Here is an 18,829-nt window from a genome sequence, read left to right as displayed (position 1 = left end):
TAGTTCCCTTTAGAAACATCTGGTAAACTTCATTCCTTAGTGTCATTATAATTCCATGCAACCAGCATTCTCTCTGCCACTGCCAAGAAGCAGGCCCCGTGTTAGGTCAGGGGTGTGGAGATGAGTAGCTCACAGTCTACTTAAGGAGACAGGAAGCCACAGAGTATTCAGCAATAAGTCTTCTTCATTCTTTGTTCAATTAACTTTGCTAAGAACCTTCAAAACCCATATTAGAAACATTCATGGCAAAACCCACAACATGCACACATGCACACAAACTATTACCCAGTTGGAGAAGGTTAGGTCAAGTAAACTTATATGAAGCAGGAAAGAAGAATTTTGGACCTCATCTAATTAATTTCATCAGGGGTCACGGTCTGCCATTAGATGAGATGCAGTCATGACTGCACTTCTCCAAGGAGAGACCTGACATCAGTAAAGTCATTAGAAACCCTTCTGGAATTTCCAAAGCAGTTAATGGAAGAAAGATAGGCATTCAGCTTCCTCGCTTGTGGCAGCCTTCAAGGACTTCAGCCAGATTGATTCCAGAGTCTTCCACCCTTCCTTCCGCAGCCTCTAACTTAGGTTTTGAGTAGGACCTGCAAAAGGATTGAATTAAATTTTAACGTTTTATATTAGAACATTTAAACTATATGCGTAAGTACAGAGAATAATTTCTCCATAATTTCTTCACCACTCAGTCTCAATAATCATCAATATTGTACCTATTTCATCTCCTTTCCTCCTCTACTTTGGTGGGTTTTGTTGTTTGTTTGTTGAAGGTATCATTTCACTCCTAAATACTTGCAGGAGTTAACATTTTAAGCAGCAGTTAGACACGGGGACAGGGACCCGGCGCAACATGTGCTGGGTTCCCTCTGGTGCCGCCTGAGCTTTAGGGGCCCTGGTTTCTAGAGAATTTTCCTAATTAAATTGCACCTATTAATCTGAGTGTTGGCTTTCACAATTCCTTCTTGATAGTTCTTACTATGTTTGCTTTGAGAATAAGGTTTTGTACCTCTGTTTAAAAACAAGCCTGAATAGCCTGATTTGCTTTGAGAGAAAAGCAGAAGGAGCCAGTCAACATTTTGAATGAATAAAGGAAAAGCATAGTCAGATGTGTGTAACTAACAGTCATTGAGCAAAGATCAGCATGATTTAAAAACAGAGGGAAATTTCCCAGACATTGAGATAAACAGATGCTGTTCATTGTACAGAATGCCCTGGGTTGCCCGCCAACCATTGCTAGTGTTAAATCACAGGATTTATTTTAGTATGAAAAAGGACTTTGGAGACAAATTGTTTGAGTCAACATCCTCTCATCAGAGGACGTTATTAAGATCTAGAGATTCAGAGATAGTAGTAACCTTAAAAAAATTACTTAGCCACACAGTTTGCTTTGTAATGCTAACGTCTGAGGCACTAACCACTCTGTAACTGCCTGGCAATATTAGGAGATGAAGAGAGACCTTTCTGAGAACTTAGCAAAGGGTGAGCTAGCCCTAAGCTTCTTCAACAGCTGAAGTTTTCTTCAAGGAAAGGGTTTGCTTCGTTAGTAACTGATACATGGTGGTCTGGTACTACATACATACTAGAGCATAACACAAAACTACCTGCACAATAAGGAAATCACCAATTTTAAGGAAAAGGCCTTTCCAGTGGCATGGCTAGATCAGATCTGAGAGTGGGGCTGTGATGACGTTGGACACCCCGAGCCTCTCTGCTCCGGGAAAAGGCAGACCTCACAAGACACAACTCCGTCCCCACTGGAGGAAATATAATTCCAGACATGCATCTAGCTGGCAATAGGTAAGCTACAGGATCTAGAAAGATAAAAGAAAATGAGTTCACTCAGTATAAATGGTTCACAGAGGTGGGTATGCCCCCAGCTGCAAGAAATCAAGCTTTGCAAGCTCTTCAGCCCTGACCTGCTTCTGATGCCTCCAAGTTTGTACCATGCCCATTTTCATTACAGGAGCTGGTGGTGGTGCCCAGACTCAGCTTTCATCTGTTCATAAAGGTGTGGTGCTACCTGGATGTCCCCTAGTGCAGATGCTATTGATGCAAGAAGGTGAGCCACACTAAATCTCTCTATGTGTGGGGTGCTGGCTGCTGCCCTGTGAGAAAAGAGAAAAATAGCTCTCTGTAATATGGGTTGTTGAACATTATGGGCTACCTCAGAATAAGTTCAATTCTCTTCTGTGACTGGCCATAATTCAGTACTGCAATTCCTCTACTAGACAGATATTTTTCAAATTACTTGGAAGCGCAGAGATAGGCCCAGCCTGGAAACTGTCACGGAGTTCCTCCCTGAGTTAGCGCAGGTCCCAAAGGGGCAAGGAGCAGTGTGTGACCTGTTCCAGGAATACTCTTTACCCTGAAAAACCGAGCCTCAAATATTCTCAGCCTGCTGTCTCCAGGGTAATTAAAGGGAGAGAGTAAATCACACCTGAAACACAGCCCTGAGTGCTTAAGTCCATGTCAGTCAGCGAGACTGACATCCACACAGAGTGGAGGGACCTAGGGTTTGCATTATACACAGCACCCCATGAGATCATTAGGACGACTTCAAGTCCAGGGCTTTCTGGGTAACCACAGCCCCTCCCTTTTGCCCAAGTAAACGCAATCAGATTCAACTGGGAACAAATTAGGGAGGCCAAATAAAGCACACTTACTGAAAACCAGCAAGAAGTTCAACTGTCCGCTTTTAGAAAATATTAGAGACCATTTAGCAACATGAGACCATTTGTGATGGAGATAAATAGGCCCTGAACGGAGAGGGCCAGGCTGGAGCTGAGGGCCAGCATCCAGGTGAGATCAAATGTGATCAAGGGCTTGGCCCCAGACTAAGCTGGGCTTGTGTAGGTCCCCATTAGCTGATGAACGAAGACTGCCCGGCGAACCAGATGTGTGAAAATTGGCCAGGCACCAACTTTCCAAACCCATGACATGTTTTCTCAGTAGACTTACTTGTATAATTTCCCCTGTAAGAGGAAAAATGGCATTGGCAGCATTTTCCAAAAGCCTGGCATGGTGTCAATTTCAGTCCCTTAAAACTTAGGGTTCTAAATATATATATATATATATATATATATATATATATATATATATATGGGTTTTTTTCTTCCCTGTTTACTTTTAGACCTCATAGTCACACCTCATATGTTAAGATTCTAATTTGTTTAACATCAAGGTGCTGAGCATAAAGGCACCACTAAATACTGATGGACAGGGCAGCTACTGGGAGCAATAAATGCGGTGGGGGAGTGTGGTGAGGGAGAAAAGCACACAGATGATTCTCATTTCCTAATAGGCGTTCTGCCTGGAAACCTGTATAAAGACCTGAAATATGTACTGCTCTAAGGACTGCGAGTGTTCAAAATGTCATCTTAAATTAGTAAGTGTCTTTAAATCTTCACTCTTTTGTCACGTTTTAGTAATGTTTATTACACACCGTAAATCTTACTCATACTCACATAAATCGAGCCCTTCGACACAAGGGAGACAAGTACTTCTCACTAATCTAAAATTCTGGAGTGGTGGATAACATCAAATATTATGACTGAACAAAAGAAAACTCTCCAGAGGAAACTGGTCTGGGGGAAAGAACAACAACTTTTGACCTCCATGGGTAAGGAAATATCTCTAAAATTCTGTTCAGTGTTTTTAGGGGTTCAAATAAATGGTTTGTGTTTCTAACAAAAAATTATTAAATGAGAGGCGGGGAGGCAGAGAGACAGACTCCTGCATGTGTCCTGATGGTATCCACCCGGCAAGCCCCCTGCCAGGTAATGCTCTGCCGCTTGGCACGAGCTATTTTAGCCTGAGACGAAGCCATGGAGTCATCCTCAGCACCCAGGGCCAACTTGCTCAAACCATCTGAGCCATGTGTGGGAGAGGAAGTTAGAAAGAGAGAAGGCGGTGGGGGGGGGGGGAGAAACAGATGGTAGCTTTTCCTGTGTGCCCTGATGGGGAATTAAATCCAGGACTTCCACACTCCAGGCTGACACTCTACTACTGAGCCAACCAGCCAGGGTCTCTTAATGAAAGATTAAGTAAGTCATTTCAGATATGCCTACATTTCAGACCAATTTCAGTAAGTATGGTAATAGTAACACTATTAATAAAGTAAGTTGACCAGTTATAAAAATTTGTTAAGATAGTACCCTAAAAAGGAGTAAATTATGATGCATCAGGGTTATCTTCAGTATAATTTGAGCAGCTGCAAGAGCTAAAGGTGTGTGAGAAGAGAATTTGGTTAGAAGGCTTGGCATGGCTTCTCCCAGACTTCCAGGTGTCAGAGACCAGGGAAACCTTTTATAATTTTTAGAGACCAACATATGTGTGATCGCTTGTAATTTTTCCAAATAAGGATATTTTTAAAAAGTCATTATTATTATTTGCATACTCTAAACAGTAGAGATCCCTCTATTCACAGTTTTAAAAATTAAGCAAATTTAGCTTAAGGGAAAACTGACCTATGGTTCTTTATCATTTTATGGTAAAATGTTCTTAGCAATGGAATGCCAACAATCACTTTGGAATTGCTTTGGGTTTCATGGCAACCTATGTCCAATCCCAATGAGATCAGTATTTTAGGAAGATATTGGCCACCTTGCACCTTGGTCACATGAACTCTGCCCCAAGAGGTGTTAGTCTGCTGACAGCGTGGGTCCCTGATCACAGGAACATGCAGCTTGACTACCTCGGTGTTGGGTACAGTTACCCATTAATTCTGTTCTGCCAGGGAGGTCAGACATGGCTTGGTGGAAACAATGGCTGGCCGAGGTACTCTGACTAAGCCACATCCTCCCTGAATGTTGTAAAGTCCTTGTGCTTCCAAGTTTTAGTGCTAGAGACGCCATTCTTGTAAATCAATGCTGACCAACCCCCTCCACCCTGGATAGACTAGAACAATGGTTGGCAAACTTGGCTAATCAGAAGAACAATGTAGAAATCATTTTAAAAATGCAACTTTGGGTCCCGACCTTGGAAATTCCAATGTAGTGAATCTGGGGGATACTCTACATTAAGCTAGACTTCTTAAAAATAAGACTTCCCGGTGACTCTGGAACCTCGGTCACAGATTACAGTGTGGAGCCCTTTCTCTCCTGGGTCCTCCTGTCCCAGGGCAAACTTGGTATCATAGCTCTTATAAAACTTAAGAAACATACTAGATTGCTTTTCTCCCTTGGCAACTGTCTCACCCCTGCACTGAAGCATGCATGCACATGCATACACACACACATACACATCCCAAATTATAAAAACTTTAGGCAAAAAAATGACTAACTCATGTTAGCTTCCACAGTAGCTAATGTAGTGCCTGGCACTTCATAGGGACTAGCTAAATCAATCTTTATACAGTGTATATCAGTAAATGAGTCCTTTTAACTCTGTAGTTCTGCATTTCTCTCTTCCCCATTGAACAAAGGAAATAGAAAGTTTAGGCTCACAAAGAATGATAAATAGGCAGCTAGGAGGCCATGACATTACAGAAAGATCTGGGACTGAGTTGCATCACTAGAACTAAGGAACCATAAGCCACACACTTCAACTTCCTTCACTCTAAAATTCAATGAGGAATAGGTAGACATAATTTTCTTTTTTTTTTTTAATAAATTTTTATTAATGGTAATGGGATGACATTAATAAATCAGGGTACATATATTCAAAGAAAACATGTCTAGGTTATTTTGTCATTAAATTATGTTGCGTACCCCTCGCCCAAAGTCAGTTTGTCCTCCGCCACCCTCTATCTAGTTCTCTGTGCCCCTCCCCCTCCCCCTAACTCTCTCCCTCCCTCCCTCCCATGTCCTCCCTCCCCCCACCCCTGGTAACCACCACACTCTTGTCCATGTCTCTTAGTCTCATTTTTATGTTCCACCAATGTATGGAATCATGTACTTCTTGTTTTTTTCTGATTTACTTGTTTCACTCCTTATAATGTTATCAAGATCCCACCATTTTGCTGTAAATGATCTGATGTCATCATTTCTTATGGCTGAGTAGTATTCCATAGTATATATGTGCCACATCTTCTTTATCCAGTCTTCTATTGAAGGGCTTTTTGGTTGTTTCCATGTCTTGGCCACTGTGAACAGTGCTGCAATGAACATGGGGCTACATGTGTCTTCACGTATCAATGTTTCTGAGGTTTTGGGGTATATACCCAGTAGAGGGATTGCTGGGTCATAAGGTAGTTCTATTTGCAGTTTTTTGAGGAACCACCATACTTTCCTCCATAATGGTTGTACTACTTTACAGTCCCACCAACAGTGAATGAGGGTTCCTTTTTCTCCACAGCCTCTCCAACATTTGCTATTACCCGTCTTATTGATAATAGCTAATCTAACAGGGGTGAGGTGGTATCTCATTGTAGTTTTGATTTGCATTTCTCTAATAACTAATGAAGCTGAGCATCTTTTCATATATCTGTTGGCCATTTGTATCTCTTCCTGGGAGAAGTGTCTGTTCATGTCCTCTTCCCACTTTTTTATGGGATTGTTTGTTTGTTTGTTGTTGAGTTTTATGAGTTCTTTGTAAATTTTGGATATTAGGCCCTTATCTGAGCTGTTGTTTGTAAATATCATTTCCCATTTAGTTGGCTGTCTGTTTATTTTGATATCAGTTTCTCTTGCTGAGCAAAAACTTTTTATTTTGATGTAGTCCCATTCATTTATCTTTGCCTTCACTTCTCTTGCCATTGGAGTCAAGTTCATAAAATGTTCTTTAAAACCCAGGTCCATGATTTTAGTACCTATGTCTTCTTCTATGTACTTTATTGTTTCAGGTCTTATATTTAGGTCTTTGATCCATTTTGAATTAATTTTAGTACACGGGGACAGGCTATAATCGACTTTCATTCTTTTGCATGTGGCTTTCCAGTTTTCCCAACACCATTTGTTGAAGAGGCTTTCTTTTCTCCATTGTATGTTGTTGGCCCCTTTATCAAAGATTATTTGACCATATATATGTGGTTTTATTTCTGGGCTTTCTATTCTGTTCCATTGGTCTGAGTGTCTATTTTTTTGCCAATACCTTGCTGTTTTGATTATCGTGGCCCTATAATATAGTTTAAAGTCAGGTATTGTAATGCCCCCAGCTTCATTCTTTTTCCTTAGGATTGTTTTGGCTATTCGGGGTTTTTTATAGTTCCATATAAATCTGATGATTTTTTGTTCCATTTCTTTAAAAAATCTCATAGGGATTTTGATGGGAATTGCATTAAATTTGTATATTGCTTTGGGTAATATGGCCATTTTGATTATATTTATTCTTCCTATCCAAGAACAAGGAATATTTTTCCATCTCATTGTATCTTTTTCGATTTCCCTTAACAATGCTTTGTAATTTTCATTATATAGGTCCTTTACATTCTTTGTTATGTTTATTCCTAGGTATTTTATTTTTTTTGTTGCAATCGTGAAGGGGATTATTTTTTTGAGTTCGTTTTCTAATATTTCATTGTTGGCATATAGAAAGGCTATGGACTTTTGTATGTTAATTTTGTATCCTGCGACCTTACTGTATTGGTTTATTGTTTCTAATAATCTTTTTGTGGAGTCCTTCGGGTTTTCGATGTATAGGATCATATCATCAGCAAAAAGTGATAGCTTTACTTCTTCTTTTCCAATATGGATGCCTTTTATTTCTTTGTCTTGTCTGATTGTTCTGGCCAGAACTTCTAGCACCACGTTAAATAAGAGTGGAGAGAGTGGACAACCCTGTCTTGTTCCTGATTTAAGGTAGAAAGTCCTCAGTTTTATGCCGTTTAATAGGATGTTGGCTGATGGTTTATCATATATGGCCTTTATCATGTTGAGATATTTTCCTTCTATACCCATTTTGTTGAGAGTCTTAAACATAAAATTGTGTTGTATTTTATCAAAAGCCTTTTCTGCATCTATTGATAAGATCATGTGGTTTTTGTTCTTTGTTTTGTTGATATGGTGTATTACGTTAACCGTTTTGCGTATGTTGAACCATCCTTGAGATTCTGGGATGAATCTCACTTGATCATGATGTATTATTTTTTTAATATGTTGTTGTATTCAGTTTGCCAGTATTTTGTTTAGTATTTTAGCATCTGTATTCATTAGAGATATTGATCTGTAGTTTTCTTTCTTTGTGCCATCCTTGCCAGGTTTTGGTATGAGGGTTATGTTGGCCTCATAAAATGTGTTTGGAAGTATTGCTTCTTCTTCAATTTTTTGGAAGACTTTGAGTAGAATAGGAACCAAGTCTTCTTTGAATGTTTGATAGAATTCACTAGTATAACCGTCTGGGCCTGGACTTTTATTTTTGGGGAGATTTTTAATAGTTTTTTCTATTTCCTCCCTGCTGATTGGTCTGTTTAGGCTTTCTGCTTCTTCGTGACTCAGTCTAGGAAGGTTGTATTGTTCTAGCAATTTATCCATTTCTTCTAGATTGTTGTATTTGGTGGCATATAATTTTTCATAGTATTCTACAATAATTCTTTGTATATCTATGAAGTCTGTGGTGATCTCTCCTCTTTCATTTTGGATTTTATTTATTTGAGTCCTGTGCCTTTTTTCCTTGGTGAGTCTTGCCAAGGGTTTGTCAATTTTGTTGATCTTTTCAAAGAACCAGCTCCTTGTTTTATTGATTTTTTCTATAGTTTTTCTGTTCTCTATTTCATTTATTTCTGCTCTGATTTTTATTATCTCCTTTCTTCGGCTGGTTTTGGGTTGTCTTTGTTCTTCTTTTTCTAGTTCCTTAAGGTGTGAAGTTAAGTGGTTTACTTCGGCTCTCTCTTGTTTGTTCATATAGGCCTGAAGTGATATGAACTTTCCTCTTATTACTGCTTTTGCTGCATCCCAGAGATTCTGATATGTCGTATTTTCATTTTCATTTGTCTGTATATATCTTTTGATCTCTGCGCTTATTTCTTCTTTGACCCATTCATTTTTTAGAAGTATGTTGTTTAGTTTCCACATTTTTGTGGGTTTTTCCCCCTCTTTTTTGCAGTTGAATTCTAGTTTCAAGGCTTTATGATCAGAAAATATGCTTGGTACAATTTCAATTTTTTTAAATTTGCTGATATTGTCTTTGTGGCCCAACATATGGTCAATTCTTGAGAATGTTCCATGTACACTAGAGAAAAATGTATACTCTGTCGCTTTGGGATGAAGTGTCCTGTAGATGTCTATCATATCCAGGTGTTCTAGTATTTCGTTTAAGGCCACTATATCTTTATTGATTCTCTGTTTGGATGACCGATCTAGAGCCGTCAGCGGTGTATTGAGGTCTCCAAGTATGATTGTATTTTTGTTAGTTTTTGTTTTAAGGTCAATAAGCAGCTGTCTTATATATTTTGGTGCTCCTTGTTTTGGTGCATATATATTAAGGATTGTTATGTCTTCTTGATTCAACTTCCCCTTAATCATTATGAAATGACCATTTTTGTCTCTGAGTACTTTTTCTGTCTTGTAGTCAGCATTATTAGATATGAGTATTGTTACGCCTGCTTTTTTTTTGAGTGTTGTTTGCTTGGAGTATTGTTTTCCAGCCTTTCACTTTGAATTTGTTTTTATCCTTGTTGCTTAGATGTGTTTCTTGTAGGCACCATATAGTTGGATTTTCTTTTTTAATCCATTCTGCTACTCTGTGTCTTTTTATTGGTAAGTTTAATCCATTTACATTTAGTGTAATTATTGACACTTGTGGGTTCCCTACTGCCATTTTATACATTGCTTTCTGTTAGTTTTGTATCTAGTTTGATTCTTCTCTTTTGTTTTTATATCATTTGTTTTTCTTTGTTTGTGTTCCATACTTCTTTCCTCTGTTGCTACCTTTTTTAAGTCAAGTGTTTTTGTGGTGGTTTTTTCAAGGGTAGTTACCATTAAGTAATGAAAAGGGTACCTACCATATTCATTGTAGTACCCTATCTTATAAGTATTTCTGCACTTCATCGTCCTTTGCTACTGTTAATCTCCATCCTCTCCCCCCTTTTTTCCTTTGTTGTCACAGTTTAAGTTTGGTTTTATTGTGTTCTTGGTGGAGCTGTTACTTCTGGTTATGTTTTTTTTTTGTTCTTTGAATCTGGTTGGAAAACCCCCTTTAGTATTTCCCGGAGTGGGGGCTTTCTGTTGATAAATTCTCTCATCTTTTCTGTATTTGTGAATGTTTTTATATCTCCTTCATACTTGAAGGATAGCTTTGATGGGTATAGTATTCTTGGCTGAAAGTTCCTCTGTTTCAGGGCTTTAAATATTGGGGTCCACTCTCTTCTAGCTTGTAGAGTTTCTGCTGAGAAATCTGATGATAATCTAATAGGCCTTCCTTTATATGTTGTACTCTTCTTTTCCCTGGCTGCCTTGAGAATTTTTTCTTTGTCATTGGTTTGTGTCATCTTTATTATGATGTGCCTTGGAGTGGGTTTGTTGGGGTTAAGAAAACTCGGTGTTCTGTTTGCTTCTTGAATTTGAGGCTTTAGTTCTTTCCACAGGCTTGGGAAGTTCTCGTCTATTATTTGTTTGAGTATATTCTCCATTCCATTTTCTTTCTCTTCTCCCTCTGATATACCTATTATTCTTATATTATTCTTTCTGATGGAGTCAGACAATTCCTGTAGGGCTTTCTCGTTTTTTATTATTTTTGAGTCTCTTTCTTCTTCTCTCTGTTGTGCCTCAAGTTGTTTGTCTTCTATTTCACTAATCCTATCCTCAATCTGGGCTGTTCTGTTAGCTAAGCTTGTTACCTCGTTTTTCAGCTCGTGAATTGAGTTTTTCATTTCTGTTTGATTTGTTTTAATAGTTTCAATTTCCTTGGTAATATATTCTTTGTGTTCATTGAGTTGTTTTCTGATCTCCCTATATTGCCTTTCTGTGTTTTCTTGTATATCTCTGAGTATTTTTAAGATTTCTATTTTAAATTCTCTGTCATTTAGCTCCAAGGCTTCCAATATGTTAAGTCTTTTCTCCATAGATTTTTCCACATCTATTTGTGTTACCTCTCTTTCTTTTGTATCCATAATATTCGATTTTCTCTTTCTTATTGGCATCTGAGGGTGGTCTTGTTGATAGCACTAATTAGAATTAATAAAGAGTAAAAAGAAAAAAAAAAAGGTAAAACACCTCACAAAAAAAACAGTAATAATTTATTATTTCCCCCTTTTTTCTTTCTTCTCTTTCCCTCCTCTCCCCTCCTCAGGGAAATATCGTGCCTATAATGGAGGGCCTGATTTGGGGTGAAGAGTTCAAGGGGCAAAAAAAGGGAGTAGGGACCTACTAAATGCAAAAAAAAAAAAAAAAAAAAAGGAAGAAAATTTTAGACAAGCATAAGATGATTTGCTTGTAAGTGATGGTCAACTAAGAGATATAATGAGAGGGATAAGACGGAACCAGAAAAAAGGACCAAAAAAAGAATAATAAAGAAGAAAAAAATAAAAATAATAAGTAAAAATCTGTTGTATTAAGTGGAGCGAAGACTAAATAATATGGGGACCTTGGGTTGGGAGGACCCAAAATGCCACAAAAATAAACAAACAAGAAAAAAACAAAAACAAAAGCAAAAAAGAAAAATAAAGCCAAAAAAAGCCTTGGGTCCCAAATTAACTAATTTGTTCGTGATTGAGGATTAAATGGGAGGAAAGTAAAACGAGAAAAGAAAAAACGAATAGAAAGGAAAAAATAAGAAAAAGAGAAAAACGAAGGAAGAAATAACAAAGGAAGAGAAAAAAACAAAATAAAGCAAATAAAAAAAAAAACAAAAGAGGAGAGAGTGAGAGTTAAGTGTTTTGGAGTATAACCTTAAAGGAGGGTGAGGATGAAGAAGAGAAATAAAATGTAACAGTTATGGGTAGTGTAGTTCAAGAAAAGGGAAGCATAAGATGGGCAGAGAATAAAAGGACCGAGGTGGAGGAAATAAAGGCAATAAGATAGAAGAAACAAACAACAACAACAAAAAAATTAGTGGAACAAGTTGTAAAGTCTGTGGATTTTTCTTGATTTTGAGAGGTTAACTGCTTCCTTTTTCTTTTCTCTCCCTCTTCCTGGTCGGTGACTCTGTACCCCAGGCTCTGCCCCTGTGTCACACTTAGGTAGGGATTTGCAGTTGATGGGATTCTATGGCAATGTCCTATAATTGGCTTTAGTCTTGCTGGTAGTCAAGGCTTGTTGGCATTTGCAGTGTCCAACGATGAGAGAGTTTGCTTTCCTGGATTCTCTCTCCTAGTCCCCCCTTCCTGAATTAGCAGCCTGGTGGTCCAGCTATAAGGCTGCAACTGCTTCTGCCTGGGGAGTAAGAGGCTCAAAGAGCTGGGAAATCCCCACTCTATCCCCACTCAGTGCAAGGCTTTGGGAAAGGCTCTGGCAGTCAGGGCCTCCAGTGTAATCAGGCGGGGGTGGGAATCAGTTGTTGTCAAGGTGACTGTTCAGCGCCTAGCATTCAGTTGGACCTCTCAACCCAGGCTTTCCACACTTTGTAGCCTGTTTTGGCTGGGAAGAAGAGGCACTAGTCTCTGCTTGCGACTAGTGTAGTATAGATCTTATTATCTGCCAAGTTTCTCTTGTTAGCGTTTATCCCTGAATATGGAGGCTCTATCAATCAGAAGTTGCCCCCGCCCCTTTAGCGAGAGGCACTAAAAAATATCACGCCTCTTGTCTTGGGTCGCTGAACTGAGAGAGATCTTATCAATTAGAACCGAGGGTGCGCAGATTTCATGGGTTAAGCTAATTTCAGTGATTGGGTCGCAGCTGTGCTCCCGAAGGTATTTTAGGCTGCCTGTGCGCGCCCCTCCCCCAACGCTTGATTGTTAGCTTGAATGGCTGGGTGAGGTGCTCCGCCCACGGAGAGAATCTCCCAAGTAGAAGACCACCCTGGTGCCTCTCCCACTCGCCCTGCCGCTGGCGGCTGGATGGCACCAGGCGCAGGATAATGGGGCACCCTGGGTGTGCGGGCCAGTAAGGCGCTCTGGGCGTGTGGAATGCCCAGGGCACGCGCATTCCACACGAATGGGGTGCTCCGGGCACCGGTGGCTGGCGACTCTCACTCGCAGTGAACGGGCCGCTGGGAACGTTAGCGGTGCTCTCTCTGCAACCATACCGGGTGCTCGCCAGCGGCTGCTCGCCGCTCCAGAGTGTGGGCGGTGCTCGCTCTGCAACCGGACCGGGCGCGCGCCCACGGCTGCTCGCGGCTCCCGAGTGTGGGCTGACTCACCACAGGCGCACTCCCTCGCGGCTTGAATGAACGTCGCTGCGGTAGCTTCCTCTACACCCTCGTCTCTCAGATTCAAGTGATAACAGTCCTTTCGCTTTCAGTTTGTGTGGAACTCCGGAATGCTCCGAGGATAAATTTTTCTGTTTCTAGTTGATAAATTTGTTGTGATTTAGGGGAGATCTGTCGGACGCGCTGCTCACGGCGCCATTTCCGTTAGGTCACCCGACATAATTTTCTATAGAAAATTAGATACTGGCCTGCATGTTTTGTAATACTTAAGTCAAGGAATTATATAATTTTAAGGAAAACACAGTTCCAGCCTAAAGAGGTGCCCCTTAAATTAAATTTTTATGATTATTCTTTTAAATAAAAAGATTTTTGGATTTTTCTCTGCTTTCTCAGTAGTACCATACATTTCCTCACTGATGACATACAGAGCAATTACACAAGACTTTACCTGAGTTCTTATTAAAGATCTTTCTTTAAAACATATATCTTGTGTTTGACCAGTGGTGGTACAGTGGATACAGCACCTAGCCAGGACTCTGTGGGCCCCAGTTCAAAATCCCGAGTCTCCAGCTAGAGTAGGTTTGATGGCTTGAGCACAGGCTCACCAGCTTGAGTGCTAGATCATTGACATGATCCCAAGGTCACTGGTTTGAACTCAAATGTCATTGACTGAAGCCCAAGGTCAGTGGCTTGAACCCAAGGTTGCTGGCTTGAGCAAGAGGTCACTGGATCAGCTTGAGCCTCCTTGTCAAGGTACAAATGAGAGGCAATCAATAAACAATTAAAGTGAAAAAACTACAAGTTGATGCTTCTCATCTCTCTCCTTCCTCCTTCTCTCCCTTTCTGTTAAAAAAATTTTATATATGTGTGTGTGTATATATATACACACACACACATATATATAGTGACTGATGTTATCAGTTGTCACTAAATCAGCTAATAACCTAAACAACAACAAATAGAAAGCCAGTCAAAAGACTAAAAGCCAAAGTACTCATCAGTTTTAAAAGATGAGAAATTTTAATACTCACCCTAGCATTCAGCACACATCCAGACTGTGATGTGAACATTGCCTTCATTTAGTGGAATATTTTCAGCGTAAACTGAAGTTAATATAGATTGGTGTCAACTACCACCTGTCAGATGAGGCTGGAAATCCGTGTCACCATGTGAAATGGACCACAAGAAATAAATAACCTCCAAAGTGGTCGTCCACAAATATTGACACACAGGGCCAGGAGTCTACATAAGTGATAGGCAACGTGGCGTGGACATAAACGTCAGGGCTTGCACATTTATGAATCCTGGATGATCTACTTTTCATAAATCTGCTTAGCACTAATGACTGGAATGCATTTTTAATAAATTAATTTTGAATAGATGGTGCTCTGGAGAGGAGTTGGGACTTGCTTTCATGTTATTAATAGTTAAAATGTAAGCATCAATTTAGGCTCACATCTGCCGCTGTTGTCATAGAGCCCAACCAAAATGACCCCCACGACAGATGACCCTGATTTGTGCAGAGCTGTGTAGCCCTTAAAACTCTTCAATGGATTTTCAAAGACATTATCATTTTTGACAACTGACCCATTATGTTGAGAGTATCTGTTTTAAGCTGTTTCTCTTATAGTCCTGACAAAAACCATCTGATCCACACACCACCCCCTTTGTTTGGTTCTCACTGCAGATCTGCAAGGCAGCTGAGTGGTGCTGGGGTGAAGTGTCTGTTATGATGATGGTGAAGTTTCAACTGAGACAAAGAGGATAGGGTCCACATGCCTGCTTTATCCAACTGACCTAAAAAGAACAAAGTCTGCATCAATGCCTGCAGGTTAATCCTTAAGATCCCAAACTTTCAAACATAATGTGTATATAAGTGTCAACGTTTTTATAGGTCTGCAATGCCTAACATTGGGTGAAGCCAGTGTAAGAAAGAGTGAAAGACCTCATTTGGTGGCTGCAACTGCTCCACAACACCTTTCCTGTATACAGGATGCAACTGGATCTCCGGAGACCTAATTCCCTGTGGTTACAAGTATGCAAACTCCCAGAATGCAAGGTTGTTTCTGCTGTTGACTCGGAAACAGGCAGTACCTATCCCAGGGTGGCACTTAGTAGGTACTTGGTACATTTGTGTTCAAGGAATGATTAATAAATGGATTCTCTGATTTCTGTAACAAGCAAAATAGCTTCACATTATTTTAATACCCAATGTCATTGTCAGTCTGTCTCCATTTTTTGCAGTGACCTATCTTCCCAGACAACTTGGATGGGTGTGATAATTACCGCTTGCCTTACATAAATAAGAGATAATCGTTTTCCTTACATCCACCAAACTCTCAGGGATATCCAGGGAATGTTTTTTGCATAAACACGATGGCCTCATGATATCACCATCAGCACTGTACTGAAAATTAATGACTATTTCATAAAATATTGAGACCTAAGACTGGCACTTAAAACAAGATTATTCTTTTCTTTTCCCTTAAAACCGCTCCCTATTAGATAACTGCCAGAGCTCAGTAATGTTGTGAAATAAACCTGCAAACACTCTGAGATCAGAGTGACATGGCAAGCCTAGCTCTCACGCGGGTGGCTGGTGGCTGCTTGGTTATTGTGCCCATTAGCATGAATTAATGAGTAAGCATTCCCTTCACTGTCACATTCCTCTCCTGTTATTAGCCAAAACCTGAACTTTAGCTTAATTGCAGGAGCTGGCCTGCCCCTGGCAGATGAGAGCATGGTCTTTATTGTTGTGATTGCATTCAAAGTGCTAATTGGGGGGTACTGTGACAGATAACATGCCCCTGCACCACAGAGAGTAGTAGGTGGGGTGCTGGAAATGCAAGTCAGAGATGAAAAAGCGCATCTTCAAAAGCCCCAACGATTTGATTTTCTTCACACTTGCTCAGCTGTGCACACTAAACCAGATTTCCAAGTACAAGAGGATGTTACATACCTAGCTTCTCACATTTGAATTTAGTCCCTCACCAACTTTTCTGAATTTGGAATTGATCATTTCACTGACTCGGCATCAACTTCCTCCCTCCTTGCTAGCCCTGGTGAATTCCCTACATCTTTCTGGAAGCTTCGGTTTGCCTTGCCAGAGATTTTGCTTTTTTTCTGCACTGAGCCAACTGGAGAATCAGAAATATTTGAAAAGAAAAAGACATGGATTTTTGTACCTGCAACTCTAATTTCTGATTTTTAAGTTGTGTTAAAAACTCTTTTATTTGCTGGGCACTTTGCCTTTGGAATATTTAGATCTGCTCAGCTTTCTGTATTTAATTTACATGGCTCTATTACTGTCCAGATGCCATTTCTTTATGCTCACATTTATTTATCTTAGAAATGGATACAATCACACCCTATGTCCTCCTACTGCCTGTATCAATGAGGAGTTTTTGACTGCAAATGACAGTGAATAGCCCAATGGGGTTAAACAAACAAACAAAAAAAAGATTCTTGACTTGTGTAATTGAAAAGCCCAGGTAACGGGTTGGTTTCAGACACACTGTGATTCAGAAGCTTAAATGTCCTGGGCACTTGTTTTTCTCTTTCTCTTAGTTTATCTGTGTCCTCCTCAGAACTGCTGCATTTGTAGTTGGGATCTCCCTAGAGGGGTCAGTGGGTTGGGCTGTGGCCTCACAAGGCTTTCCTCTGAGTCTTATTTCTAGTGGAGAAAAGAGAAAGTATGATTCCTGGACCTGAGTGGCATTGACCTTGACTGGCCAAACTTGGGTCATGTGCTCACCCCTGAGCCCTTCACTATGGACAGCATGCAGGTAGAAGATGCTGATTGGATGATCCTAGATCACATGTTTCCTACCCGGACAGAGTCTGAGATGGCCTTCTTTATGAGAACAATAAAGTGAAAGTGTCGGGTGGGTGGGGGGTTTCCCAAATAAAATTAATGTGTTATTATTGCTCCAAGATAGGGAGGTGGATACTGGGTGGCATACACAACAAATACCCACTAAACTGCCACAGAAAAAGGAGCAATAATTGAGATAAGTAAAGCACTTTGTCTTTTGAATTAAAAAAACTGTATAAATTTACAAGATGCAGTAACATTTTCTTTTTTTCAACCTTGACATGGAGTGATAGAAGTAGCATGTCATCTGAACTAAGTGTTTTCTGGCATTTGTCTGAGTGACAGTGTTGTGATTAAATTGATATAATGTGACAAAACTAAGTTCAAACTGAGAATATGGTTCTGCCAGATTGAGGTCTTTCTTTGCAACTTTGCATTTCTCAGCATGAGCTGTTGTAAAAAACTGAGTTTGTTGTAATAAATTGATAGGCATTATCTCATCGTGTTGTTCTTGCCTTCTATGGACTTTGTGAAGAAGTCAATTAGAGAAGTTCTTTTGCCGGTATCATAATGAGTGATGGGAGCATTTACATGATTGCTAATGGCTGAGTTTACATGGTGCCTCAAAGCATCAGTGGGGATGTTTGGCAGCAGCACATTAGGACTGTGATTATCACTATAAATTAAGTTTATGTTGATATAATTAGCAGTTAAAAGCTAAAGTAATATTTATACTGATACAAGTTCTATTGAAGCCATACTAGTGCAAACAGACTGTGACTGTTGGTACAGTGGGAATCATTCGATTGTGCAAGGCATATTTTTCTAGAAGTAAGATATCCTATTGGGATATAGTTGGCCAAATTTTTTCTGTAGGTTCAAGGTCCATGACTTAGCCAAACTGTCATCACCAAGGGTTCGTGTGATCCTCCTTGGGAGCTCTGGCCTGGAACCACTCACGCTGGAAAGAGAGAGGAGGAGCTGAGATGGAAGGTAATGTCTAGGTAACTGTCAGTCCAGCCTGGCAAGGATGCAGACAGTGTTTTGCCACTTGTAGATCATTTATCACAAGGGCCACCAGTAGGAAGATGAGTTGTTTCATTACAAGAACATGTTCTTCCTTGAGAATCTCTGGCTGGGGCCAAGAATCTTGGAAATGTAGGTTTTCTTATCTGCCTTGGAGGGGTGTGGTGGGGGGAGAGGTTGAAAGATGTGTAGCATCTTGAAATCACCAGCATGAGGATGGCTTTTTTTTTTCCCCAGAGGGGGCCTGTTGACTCTGGGTCTTCAGGAATACTCTGTAAAGGTGCCAAGCCACCCTGGTTTCTTCTTCCCATGCTACATAGTTCACTTGTACTTTCCTAATCTGTGAGACTATTTCCACACTGAGGGAATTTTCTCTACTTCAGTGATAAGGGGACAGGGTGGGGTATGGTATGTGACTTTCAAAAAGCCTTACTGCTTTGGATCAGAGGCTGGTTGCCTTGAAGCCATTCTGCCCCTGAAGTGTTCATTCAGTCAGCAGCTTTTTAGTCCTTCAACTCATATTGCTGATGACCTGCCACCTGCACTTTCCTGGGAGCTTTGTATGCATTGGTGACCTGAGTAGGCCAAGACCTCAGCCCTGTGGAAGCCTGCATTTCAAGTCTCTCTGAAGAGTGTGTGATCCAGGGAGGAACCTTGGGCGCCCATCACATGTTTGCTCCGAGCTCTTGTTGTGGGTCTGCTTGGGTCAGCACGCTGTCCAGAGCCTTTCACGGTGGTTTTTATGTCTTTCTTTGCCTGTAAAATTGGAGGGGCTAGTTACTTAGCACTTTGAATACA

The 18,829-nt window shown here is 40.3% G+C and overlaps 1 long non-coding RNA gene across 1 annotated transcript; it reads right to left on the bottom strand.

Moving 5' to 3' along the window:
* Positions 1–260: 260 nt before the first annotated feature.
* On the bottom strand, positions 261–14,409 carry LOC136328942 (uncharacterized). The gene is made up of 4 exons (XR_010730113.1): positions 14,223–14,409; positions 1,929–2,117; positions 1,614–1,823; positions 261–599 (listed from the first exon to the last, which is right to left on the bottom strand). It is a non-coding gene; the product is annotated as an uncharacterized lncRNA (long non-coding RNA).
* Positions 14,410–18,829: the final 4,420 nt, after the last annotated feature.

Source organism: Saccopteryx bilineata, chromosome 3 (assembly GCF_036850765.1).
Source record: "Saccopteryx bilineata isolate mSacBil1 chromosome 3, mSacBil1_pri_phased_curated, whole genome shotgun sequence".
In the NCBI taxonomy this organism is placed as follows: Eukaryota; Metazoa; Chordata; class Mammalia; order Chiroptera; family Emballonuridae; genus Saccopteryx; species Saccopteryx bilineata.
Note: the sequence above shows the minus strand (reverse complement) of the source record. Positions and strands in the feature narration are given on the sequence as shown.